The sequence below is a fragment of the Rhipicephalus microplus genome, chromosome 7 (genome assembly GCF_043290135.1).
Source record: "Rhipicephalus microplus isolate Deutch F79 chromosome 7, USDA_Rmic, whole genome shotgun sequence".
NCBI classification, from domain to species: domain Eukaryota; kingdom Metazoa; phylum Arthropoda; class Arachnida; order Ixodida; family Ixodidae; genus Rhipicephalus; species Rhipicephalus microplus.
The window spans coordinates 172183247-172193246 of record NC_134706.1 but is presented as its reverse complement, the minus strand read 5'-3'; the positions used below and the strand labels follow the sequence as shown (position 1 = coordinate 172193246).

At 59.3% G+C, this 10000-nt stretch overlaps 2 non-coding genes across 2 annotated transcripts; both read right to left on the bottom strand.

The window, feature by feature from the left end:
- Positions 1-759: 759 nt before the first annotated feature.
- On the bottom strand, positions 760-912 carry LOC142767926 (5.8S ribosomal RNA). The gene has a single exon (XR_012885141.1). It is a non-coding gene; the product is annotated as a 5.8S ribosomal RNA (ribosomal RNA).
- Positions 913-2624: 1712 nt separating this feature from the next.
- LOC142767997 (small subunit ribosomal RNA) lies at positions 2625-4438 on the bottom strand. Its single transcript, XR_012885203.1, has one exon. It is a non-coding gene; the product is annotated as a small subunit ribosomal RNA (ribosomal RNA).
- Between the last annotated feature and the right edge of the window lie 5562 nt (positions 4439-10000).

Genomic DNA, 10000 nt, shown 5'->3' with positions numbered 1-10000 from the left:
AGCGTCGCCCCCGCCCCAACTGGAGTGGCCCAGTTTTTTGAACGGGACGGGAACTGCGAAGCACTTAGACCGACGGCGGACTACGATAGAACGCCTTAAGCTTCGCCAACGTTTCGCCAACTCGTGCGGGAGACTTTTTCCGCTTCGCGGCAAGTCGTCGCGCCGTGCTTTCCGCATCAACCGCGTACGCAGCGAACCGCAAACGTCGGGCGCAGCCTCCTCACCTCCCTGCGCTTTGCGCGCGAACGTTCCCTGTTCGCGCGGCAAAGCCTGGAGGAGGCACGGCCCCGCAGCGTGTTCGAGCGCCCGGTCTACGGGACACCCTGCTTACTTCGAGGGCAACAAGCGCAACGCAAGGCTGCGATCTCGCGCACTTTGCGCACGGCTGGAGAAGCTTTGCTGGCCGGCTTTCGCTCCTCGTGTTTACCGTGCGTTAAAGTTGCGCGTCCGTGGCTCTCGCAGCTCTTGCGCGCCCGGTCGCAGAGAGGAGTACGCAACCTCGACCGCACTTTCCCTGCAGGCTTCCTTCCGACTCGAAGTCCTGCGGCGGTCTCAACGAGGTGCCACATCCTCAATGCAGTCGGTCGCCCCCGTTTTGGTTGGGCTCTGGCACGACGGTCGCCACCGTCTCGCCCTTGAGTGGCCGCTGTTGGCGCTTGTTGTGAGGTGTTCAGCGTGCTGTCCGTGTTGCCGACGCGGTCAAAACGAGTCGACGGCTCACGTTCCCTTGTGCGCCGAAGGCTCTCTTGATATGTGATCCGACCCTCAGACAGACGAAGCCAAGGGAAGACCCAAGGCCGCAATGTGCGTTCAAAGAATCAGTGCTCAGTGTGTCCTGCAATTCACACCAAGTCTCGCAGCTGGCTGCGTTCTTCATCGACCCGAGAACCGAGTGATCCACCGCTTAGAGTCGTGAAAAAGTGTTTGTTCAATTCCGTACAGTCAATACCAAACGTTTCTGGCACTCGGCCAAACAGTGGCCAAGAAGGGCGCTTTTCAGCGCACGCTTGGACTCCAAAACTCTGCCGCGCCTTTTTCGGCTGCCGCAAATCGAGCAAACGGTGTGTTTCGGACGGCGTTTCGCTTCCGCTACTTGCGAGTGCTTTCGTGGTCCACCCCTTATGAATACTCGGGAGGCGTCGAAGCCGGTCCTCCAAGCCGGACCCGTAGGTATCGTTGTGTGCTCGCTCTCATTGGCCCGCCTAACCAGAAAATGCCTGCGGTACACCCATTTGGATAAGAGTGCACGCAGATGCGGGCCCCGACGGCTACACATTTTCTCGGGCGGCCGCCTCCCGGCCTCCGTGGAGCGCGGGATGCACGGTCCCATCGACAAGCCTCTCCCGTTTTTACCGTGGCGTCGCGGTTCACCACGGCGGGCGGGTCGGTCTCCTCCGCATAAAAAGGGGGACCCCCGCTTTTTGTTCCACGAAATCGCACAAGCTTTTTTCGCATCCACGGTTTGCCACCGCACACCAATATGCCGATCCGGCTGCCTACTTTAGCCAACAGGTGGAGCCAGGCGCGCCGTACTTGCGCGGCACTTCCCACGTCCACCGAAGTCGGTGCCAAGGACCACTTTCGGCGCCGGAGCCGCGTACGAGCCTACTCGAGGCGGAAGAACGAAGCCAGCAAGGGCCTGGCCGCAAGTGCGTTCAATTGTCGGGACGTCCAAGTCCCTCGTTCTTCCGTGCTTCCTCTTTCGGCAAGTCGTTGCGGCACCTTCCCAAAGCGCGCAGACCCGCTAATCGCGACGAGCGCGACGTGGCCGTGCCGCCTTTCCCTCGGCAGCAAGCAAAACGCCTGGCAACGTCGACGCTCCCCTAACCGCGATCTCGCACCGTGTTTCGTGTGGCGAATTCAAAAGCCGGCCGGCGCTGCTGCAACCATTACGGTCGGTACGCATACGCCGCGGAGGGCGGGACGGTCATCGGAGCGTGCGGTTCCTCCATCGAGTACTGCGCACCTCGGCCGTCTCATCGCCGTGCCATGACCGGCCGCGCGTCAACGCGAACCGGCGCCAGCGAGATCCCTCGCCTGCAAGAACCGACCGGCAGCCTCCGTCACCCGAGGACGCGCTTGCCGCGGACGGCGGGACGGTATGCACTGGTGCACAGCGGACCCGTCACATCGCCAATTCCTTGACCGACCGCCGACGCTTGTGCCGTTCCTCTCGTACTTGGCAGTCGCCGCGCGATTGTCGGGTCTCGTTCTTGCACGCTCGAACGGTCGGGAGGGCACTCGGCTGGCGTTTCGGGAACGCGCAGCCTCGCCTTCTACCGATGTAACCACGACTCGCCGTTCGCGCTCCGCCGCCCCTGTTTACAGTACTAGGCGGTCCCGCAACGGTCGGGTCGCGCATTTCGAGTGCTTCGAGCCACGGTGCAGTGGCGGGTCGAAAGCCGACCTATGAGTGCGTTGCGCCGTTTGTACCCGCGTCCGCCACCTGGCCGACCGTCCAAGGTCGCGGTGTTGGCGTCCGCTGGGCGCCACAATTTGTCACGGGGTGCCGCTCCACATTCAGGCAGCCCCGTGGGGAAAAGCCGACCCCGCGTCCAAACGGGGTCAGCGGCAGAAAGTGTCGGGCGCAGACGCAGCTGAGGCGCTCACCCTTCACGATCCGTTAATGATCCTTCCGCAGGTTCACCTACGGAAACCTTGTTACGACTTTTACTTCCTCTAAATGATCAAGTTTGGTCATCTTTCCAACAGACCGGCGCAACCGAAAGGCCGCGCCGGACATCGGTCCGAAGACCTCACTAAATCATTCAATCGGTAGTAGCGACGGGCGGTGTGTACAAAGGGCAGGGACGTAATCAACGCGAGCTTATGACTCGCGCTTACTGGGAATTCCTCGTTCAAGGGGAACAATTGCAAGCCCCTATCCCAATCACGAAAGAAGTTCCACGGGTTACCCAGTCTTTTCAGACAGGGATAAAGACACGCTGCTTCCTTCAGTGTAGCGCGCGTGCGGCCCCGGACATCTAAGGGCATCACAGACCTGTTATTGCTCTGTTTCGTGCGGCTAGGAGCCGCTTGTCCCTCTAAGAAGGTTGTAAGGTGCTGGGACCCCGCACCTATTTAATAGGCTAGAGTCTCGTTCGTTATCGGAATTAACCAGACAAATCGCTCCACCAACTAAGAACGGCCATGCACCACCATCCACCGAATCAAGAAAGAGCTCTCAATCTGTCAATCCTCCCAGTGTCCGGGCCGGGTAAGTTTTCCCGTGTTGAGTCAAATTAAGCCGCAGGCTCCACTCCTGGTGGTGCCCTTCCGTCAATTCCTTTAAGTTTCAGCTTTGCAACCATACTTCCCCCGGAACCCAAATACTTTGGTTTCCCGGAAGCTGCCCGCCGAGTCATTTGAGTAACTCAGGCGGATCGCTGGTTGGCATCGTTTATGGTCAGAACTAGGGCGGTATCTGAACGCCTTCGAACCTCTGACTTTCGTTCTTGATCAATGAAAACATTCTTGGCAAATGCTTTCGCAGTAGTTCGTCTTGCGACGGTCCAAGAATTTCACCTCTAGCGCCGCAATACGAATGCCCCCGTCCGTCCCTCTTAATCATTACCTCGTATTCCAAAAACCAACAGAACAGAAACGAGGTCTTGTTTTATTATTCCATGCAAGTTTATTCAGGCGACTCGCCTGCATTGAGCACTCTAATTTTTTCAATGTAAAAGCACCGGCCATCTCGAGGCACACAATGAAGTGCACCAAGAAAGAACCGGCATGATGTTCAGTCCGAGCCGTCGCATCGGGTAGATGCACTACTCGTCTGGAACTGAGATCCAACTACGAGCTTTTTAACCGCAGCAGCTTTAGTATACGCTATTGGAGCTGGAATTACCGCGGCTGCTGGCACCAGACTTGCCCTCCAATTGATCCTCGTTAAAGGATTTAGAGTGTACTCATTTCAATTACGGGGCCTCAAAAGAGTCCCGTATTGTTATTTTTCGTCACTACCTCCCCGTGCCGGGAGTGGGTAATTTGCGCGCCTGCTGCCTTCCTTGGATGTGGTAGCCGTTTCTCAGGCTCCCTCTCCGGAATCGAACCCTGATTCTCCGTTACCCGTAACAACCATGGTAAGCAAGTAACCTACCATCGAAAGTTGATAAGGCAGACACTTGAAAGAAACGTCGCCGGCTCGTGGCCATGCGATCAGCACAAAGTTATCCAGAGTCACCACACAATACGGGCCGAAACCCGATCGAACTTGGTCTAATAAAAGCACCCGTTACCCAAAGGGCTCCAGGCTCACTGCATGTATTAGCTCTAGAATTGCCACAGTTATCCAAGTAGGAAGAAACGATCTAAGGAAACATAACTGATTTAATGAGCCATTCGCGGTTTCGCCTTATTTCGGCATGTACTTAGACATGCATGGCTTAATCTTTGAGACAAGCATATGATTACTGGCAGGATCAACCAGGTAATCGTTCGACTGCGCGTCCGTCCTCGCCTTCGGCGGGCCGGACGCAGTCTGTGTGCGGCGGAGGCCACCTTCAGGCGCCCCAACACGCTTATTTCGCACTCCGAGATGACGGCGTTCGAGCTCGCTACGGCACAACCTTCCCGAAGGACGAGTGGGAGCCGTGTGGCAAGAAGCACGTTCATGCTCGCTTTTTTCGTTGCATCGACTCGGTCGCGCCGTGCGGGTTGCCCAAGCCCGCTGCACTGTCGGTGGACCGGCCGGAACTAGCAACGGAGCCGAGACTGCAAAGCCGCCAGACGACGGGTCACGCCCGCGTCTTCGGCGCTTTCGCATCTGAATCGCCCGAGGACGACACGGAACACACCTCGATATCGTGGTAAAACGGCAATGTCCGACAACCAGCCCCTAACGCATCAAGCGGATGAGGCTGCAGACGACTGCCGTGGATTCCCCTGGAGCAGACCCGAGGACACGCTTGACGAGGCCGAAGCCCGCCGCATATCAGACACCCGGTCGCTTTCGCGTACGCCGCTCACGAGAACCCCCACATAATAGCAGCGATAAGTACCCAGACCTCCTTGGGCACTAATACGAGTGTACTCGAGAAAATTTCACCGCGGGTGTGCCCCGAAACGTGTGGCACGTTGAGCGTGCCACAAGTCTACGTCGCTTTCACACCCGCCGAGGTCGTAGAATTTGCGACGCTACTCACGAAATTCCCACCGAGGATACGGCCGCAAACGTACCGCACCTTGGGTAGGCCACGAGTTTGTGCAACACTACGCTGGCGGCACAGCACCGAGGTCGTGCGCGCACGCACGGAAAAATTACGCCGCGGTTTCTGCCGAAAACGTGAAGCACCACGACTCTCCGCAAGTTCGCGTCGACTGCGAAAGACCTAAGTCGTGAACGACGTGTCCGCTACTCGCCGCAGACACGCTGGACACCAAACGTACAACGACTCGACGGCGTCGTAGGTGCCCACGACGCGGTTTTCCTTAACGACGTCTCGGCGTGGCACCGACAGGTTAGAACGGCCGACCAACGTTCCCTGTCCGCCGTTCGGCTCAGTCGAAGGGCTCGGCGACTTCGGCAACGCTGCAAAGCCGCACGGTGACGCACGCCATGTCCCCATTTTTTTTCTTTCTGCGTCTGCCGGGGTGCCCCTATAATAGCAGCGATAAGCACCCAGACCGCCGTGGGTCACTCGCCCCGGCTGACGTGGTTTTTCGTACTCCTGCGGCGGTCGCCGTCAAGCACGTCCAAATACGCTACTTTCGTGGGCGCATTCACGCTCTTTCGCTTCGCCGGAGTGCCAGCACTCACTCTGCCAAAAACGGCGAACATCCGAGCGGCGGTTCCCACTTTTGCGTCGGCGTCGCAAACCCCGCCCCGGCAGACGAGGTTTGCCGTACTCGTGCGACGGTGGCCGGCGGGCACGTCGAAAGACGCCGATATCGTGCGCGAATTGGCGCACCTTGGCTTCACCGGAGTGCCGCCACTGACTCCTCCAAAAACGGCGAAGATCCGAGCGGCGCTTCCCACTTTCGCATCGGCGTCCCGAACTCCGCCCCGGCTGACGCGGTTTACCGTACTCGTGCGACGGTCGCCGGCGAGCACGTCGAAAGACGCCGATATCGTGCCCGAATCGGCTCCGTTCGGCTTCGCCGGAGTGCCAGCACTCGCTCGGCCAAAGACGACGAACATCCGAGCGACGGTTCTCACTATTGCGTACGCGTCGAAAACCCCGCCCCGGCAGACGCACTTTGCCGTACTCGTGCGACGGTCGCCGGCGAGCACGTAGAAAGACGCCGATATCGTGCCGGAATCGGCCCCGTGTGGCTTCGCCGGCGTGCCAGCACTTACTCGGCCACAAACGGCGAACATCCGAGCGGCGGTTCCCACTTAGCCGTCGGCGTCCCGAACTCCGCCCCGGCAGACGCGGTTGCCGAGCTCGTGCGACTAGCGACCGCGAAGGCGTCTCGCGACGCCGCTTTCGTGCGCGGCTCCCACTGCGACCTGGGTCACCCGAGGTCGACGAGCAAAAAAGAATGTCGAAAAAAAATTTTTTTTGCGTCTGCCGGGGTGCCCCTATAATAGTAGCGATAAGCACCCAGACCGCCGTGGGCCGCTCGCCCCGGCTTACGTGGTTTTTCGTTTTCCTGCGGCGGTCGTCGTCAAGCACGTCCAAACACGCCACTTTCGTGGGCGCATTCGCGCTCTTTCGCTTCGCCGGAGTGCCAGCACTCACTCTGCCAAAAACGGCGAACATCCTAGTGGCGGTTCCCACTTTTGCGTCGGCGTCGCAAACCCCGCCCCGGCAGACGCGGTTTGCCGTACTCGTGCGGCGGTGGCCGGCGGGCACGTCGAAAGACACCGATATCGTGAGCGAATTGGCGCTCCTTGGCTTCACCGGAGTGCCGCCACTCATTCCTGCAAAAGCGGCGAAGATCCGAGCGGCGCTTCCCACTTTTTCGTCGGCGTCGCAAACCTCGCCCCGGCAGACGCGCTTTGCCGTACTCGTGCGACGGTCGCCGGCGAGCACGTCGAAATACGCCGATGTCGTGTCCGAATCGGCCCCGTTTCGCTTCGCCGGAGTGCCAGCACTCGCTCGGCCAAAGACGACGAACATCCGAGCGACGGTTCCCACCATTGCGTACGCGTCGCAAACCCCGCCCCGGCAGACGCGGTTTGCCGTACTCGTGCGGCGGTGGCCGGCGGGCACGTCGAAAGACGCCGATATCGTGCACGAATTGGCGTTCCTTGGCTTCACCGGAGTGCCAGCACTCACTCGGCCAAAAACGGCGAACATCCGAGCAGCGGTACCCACTTAGCCGTCGGCATCCCGCGCCGGCTGAGGCGGTTGCCGAGCTCGTGCGACTAGCGACCGCGAACGCGTCTCGCGACGCCGCTTTCGTGCGCGGCTCCCATTGCGACCCTGGTTACCCGAGCTCGACCAGCAAAAAAGAAGGTCGAAAAAAAAATTTTTTTTTTCGGCGTCTGCCGGGGTGCCCCTATAATAGCAGCGATAAGCACCCAGACCGCCGTGGGTCGCTCGCCCCGGCTGACGTGTTTTTTCGTACTCCTGCGGCGGTCGCCGTCAAGCACGTCCAAATACGCCACTTTCGTGGGCGCATTCGCGCTCTTTCGCGTCGCCGGAGTGCCAGCATTCACTCTGCCAAAAACGGCCAACATCCGAGCGGCGGTTCCCACTTTTGCGTCGGCGTCGTAAACCCCGCCCCGGCAGACGCGGTTTGCCCTACTCGTGCGACGGTCGCCGGCGAGCGCGTCGAAAGACGCCGATATCGTGCGCTAATTGGCGCTCCTTGGCTTCACCGGAGTGCCGCCACTCATTCCTGCAAAAGCGGCGAAGATCCGAGCGGCGCTTCCCACTTTTTCGTCGGCGTCGCAAACCTCGTCCCGGCAGACGCGCTTTGCCGTACTCGTGCGACGGTCGCCGGCGAGCGCGTCGAAAGACGCCGATATCGTGCGTGAATTGGCGCTCCTTGGCTTCTCCGGAGTGCCGCCACTCACTCCTCCAAAAAGGGCGAAGATCCGAGCGGCGTTCTCCACTTTCGCATCGGCGTCCCGAACTCCGCGCGGGCTGACGCGGTTTACCGTACTCGTGCGACGGTCGCCGGCGGGCACGTCGAAAGACGCCGATATCGTGCCGTAATCGGCACCGTTTGGCTTCGATGGAGTGCCAGCACTCACTCGGCCAAAAACGGCGAACATCCGAGCAGCGTTTCCCACTTTCGCATCGGCGTCCCGAAGCCCGCCCCGGCAGACGCGGTTTGCCCTACTCGAGCGACGGTCGCCGGCGATCACGTCGAAAGGCGCCGAATTCGTGCACGAATCGATGCTTCTTGGTCTCGCAGGAGGGCCGCCACTCACTCCTGCAAAAACGGCGAAGATCCGAGTGGCGCTTCCCCCTTTTTCGTTGGCGTCCCGAACTACGCCCCGGCTGACGCGGTTTACCGTACTCGTGCGACGGTCGCCGGCGGGCACTTCGAAATACGCCGATTTCGTGGGCGCATTCACGCTGTTTCGCTTCCCCGGAGTGCCAACACTCACTCTGCCGAAAGCGGCGATCATCCGAGCGGCGGTTCCCACTTTTGCGTTGGCTTCGCAAACGGCGCCCCGGCCGACGCGCTTTGCCGTACTCGTGCGACGGTCGCCGGCGAGCACGTCGAAAGACGCCGATATCGTGCTCGAATCGGCCCCGTTTCGCTTCGCCGGAGTGCTGCCAGTCACGGCGCAGAGAACGGCGAACAAGTGTTTTTTTTTCTAGAATTTGTGCTATAGAAGGCAGATTTGATATCGGATGATAATTTTCAACTTTATCACGCGCACCGATTTTCGTGTAGAGGTTTGCAAGTTAATGGGAATTTCTCCACTTGGAATAATGCGATTTAGTAGTACTACGAGAACTTCATGGATGTACTCAAGGGTACGGGGCAAGTCAGTTACGTCAACACCTGCAGATTTTTTACACTTCAAACTGAAAATTGTTGGTTGTGAGTCCTCGTGTGATATTAAAGGCCGATTCGCTAACACATAGAACAAAGAAAGAAAGGAAGAAAAAACGCCCGCGCTCACTCAAGAAACCTGGGTTCGCAACAAGTGGCAACAACACGCAACCGAGCGAGTGCGCCAAAACCCGTGGCGGCCAAACAAACGCGAAGTGCCAACCGCGTCAGCCGGGGCGGCACGAGACAGGAAAAATCACTTCAGCCGAGGTGGCGGGGCACCGAATAAACCTCGTCACCTCGTCGCAGGATAAAAGAGGAAACAAAAAGTCTAAACAGCGTCTGCCGGAGCGAATGCGTAATAAAACAACAACAACAACAAAGAAAAAACACCCGCGCTCAAGAAGTCTGCAATCACCACAAAAGGCGACTGTGACCGAGCAGCGTCAGCCGGGGCCGTGCGGAAACGAAAAAACCGCGACTACCGGGGCTTCGAGGCACCGAAAAATCCACTTCAGCCACGGCGGAAAAAAAGAAAGACGGAAAAACGCAGAGCCTAAACTGCGGCTCAAGTTCGGGTCTCACACAACAGGATACAAACACTGTGCGGAGAACGTGAGGATCGGCGAGTGAGAGCGTGAAAACTGGGAAAACAAGGAAAAAACGCAAAGTTCCAACCGCGTCAACTCGGACGGTGAGGCATCGAAAAAACCGCGTCGGCCGGGGCGAAAGAAAAAAAAACGCGTCTGCCGGGGCGAGCCCGCGTGCGGCACCACCGGGAAAACTGTGGCAAACAGACATGGCGATCGAGTGAGTGGGCCGCCAGCCGGGGTGAGCCTAAAAGTTCAAAGTCCGAACCGCGTCAGCCGGGGCGACGCAAAAACCACGTCAGCCGGGGCGGCGCGAAAACCGCGTCAGCCGGGGCGGTGCAAAAATCGCGTCAGCCGGGGCGAAAAAAAAACGCGTCTGCCGGGGCGAGCCCAGGTGCGGCACCACCGGGAAAACTGTGGCAAACAGACATGGCGATCGAGTGAGTGGGCCGCCAGCCGGGGTGAGCCAAAAAGTGCAAAGTCCGAACTGCGTCAGCCGGGGC